Source organism: Myotis davidii, unplaced genomic scaffold (genome assembly GCF_000327345.1).
Source record: "Myotis davidii unplaced genomic scaffold, ASM32734v1 scaffold698, whole genome shotgun sequence".
NCBI classification, from domain to species: Eukaryota; Metazoa; Chordata; class Mammalia; order Chiroptera; family Vespertilionidae; genus Myotis; species Myotis davidii.
In genome coordinates this window covers 791,477-793,590 of record NW_006290032.1, presented here as the reverse complement: position 1 = coordinate 793,590, position 2,114 = coordinate 791,477, and the positions used below count along the sequence as shown (strand labels likewise).

General features: G+C 49.5%; 1 long non-coding RNA gene across 1 annotated transcript in view; it reads right to left on the bottom strand.

The window, feature by feature from the left end:
• The window catches only part of LOC102765969, a 16,072-nt gene that overhangs the window by 7,993 nt on the left and 5,965 nt on the right, over positions 1-2,114 (bottom strand). The window lies entirely within an intron of this gene.

Genomic DNA, 2,114 nt, shown 5'->3' with positions numbered 1-2,114 from the left:
CCTCTCTCTCTCTCTCCTTCTCCTTTCCTCTTTGAAATCAATAGAAATATATTTAAAAATTTTTTGTATGAATTATTGGTTGAAGGTTGGCTCTGAACAGTGGGATATAATTGGAGCTTTAAAAATATGTCTGGAATGATAGTTTTTAACATTGAAATCTCTGACTTTTGTGCATGGTTTTAAAATGCATTATGTTTATGCAGAAGTAGTAGATTTTCTCATATTTCCTTTTTGCCTTCTTTTATTAATAGCTAAATAATTTCAATCCCATACATAACTTTACATTCAGTGAGAAGTGCAGGTTAATTATATCTTTTTACATTCTTTTTTTTTCCTTATGTATTTTTATTGATTTCAGAGAGGAAGGGATAGGGAGTGAGAGATAGAAACATCAGAGATGAGCCCAGCTGGTGTGTGGCTCAGTGGTTGAGCTTCGACCTATGAAATAGGAGGTCATGGTTCAGTTCCCCGTCAGGGCACATGCCTGGGTTGTGGGCTCCATCCCCAGTGAGGGGCATGCAGGAGGCAGCCGATCCACGATTCTCTCTCCTCATTGATGTCTCTGTCTCTCCCTCTCCCTTCCTCTCTGAAATCAATAAAAATATGTATTTTTTTAAAAGAAACTGTGCTCCATCCGGACAGTGGAGTGGTACTCAGAGCTAAAAAGAAATGAGCTACGAAGCCGTGGAAGAGCTTCAATGCATGTTTCTAAGTGGCAGCTGCCAGTGGCCATGGCCACGGCCACGAGCTGTGTGAGTCCAACTCCATACCACTCGGCAAAGGGAAGGCCCCAGACAGGGCCCAGGAGGCGCCCGGGGATGATCCGAGCCAGGAAGTGACCCGGCCATGTGACTGGTGGCAACGGGCAGGTGTGTCCTACATCTATCCAAACCACGGCACGTGCAGCGCCAGTGGCCCTGATGTGAGCTGTGGACGCTGGGGGATGAGGACATGCCCCTGGGGTTCATCAACTGTGGCAAATGTCCCCTCTGGTGGGGAACCAGGAGGTGGGAGAGGAGCCCACGTGTGGCAGGGGGTGTACAGGACACCTCTGTACTTCTGTGGGCCTCAAACTGCTCTAAAAAAATATAAGCCATCTACAATAATAAAAGCGTAATATGCTAATTAGACCGGACGACCTTCGAGATGACCTTCCAGACGAAGCCTGGGTCCCAGGTGCCAGAGGGAAGCCGGTGCCGGCAGCCGGGGGAAAGAAGGCCTGCTCTTGCACCAATTTCATGCACCGGGCCTCTAGTAAAGTAAATAAAATACCTTTAAATGTAACTACAAGTATATTTGCTCTCTACTAAATACAACAAGCCTTTTCCTGAAGACACAGAAATATACAAACTGTGCAGAAACACTGTGTTATGTTATTGTTGTTAATCCTCACCCGAGTCCATTGATGTTTAGGGAGAGAGGAAGAGAGAGGGAGAGACAGAGAGAACATGGATATGAGAGAAACACTTCAATGGGCTGCTTCCTGCATGTGCCCCAATCAGGGGCCGAGGCCAGGGAGGAGCCTGCAACCGAGGTACGTGCCCTCAACCGGAATTGAACCCGGGACCCTTCGGTCCGCTGGCCGACGCTCTAGCCACTGAGCCACCAGCCAGGGCGAAACCCTGCATGGTTTTAATGGGAAACTATATCCCATAAGATGTCTTCCTTCCCAAACCACCGCTGAGCAATGTGGGCGTCACATCAGAGCTCCATCCCGAGTCTGCACTGGTTCTGCAGGTACAAAGCTCCTGCCACCGTCCCCCCGAGAGCATCATGAGGGCTCCCCATAGGGGCTGCGTGGTCTGAGCCCCCCCTCTCAGCGCCTCCTAACACAGAAGCTCCATGCATGCTGTTCCCACCGCCAGCCACGCTTGTCCTCGCCCCTGCAGCTGCACTCAGACCCTGCCTGCAGGCCAGCGCTCACAGCCTCCCTCGCGGCCCTTCTGTGCCCGTAACGGGGTGTGGTCAGTGGTTCTTCCTGTGACTCTATGACGAGCTCTATTTTCCTCTAGGCCACTGGCCGGCAAATTCATCAGTCAACAGAGCCAAATGTCAACAGCACAACGACTGAAATTTCTTTTGAGAGCCAAATTTTTTAAACTTAAGCTCTATCG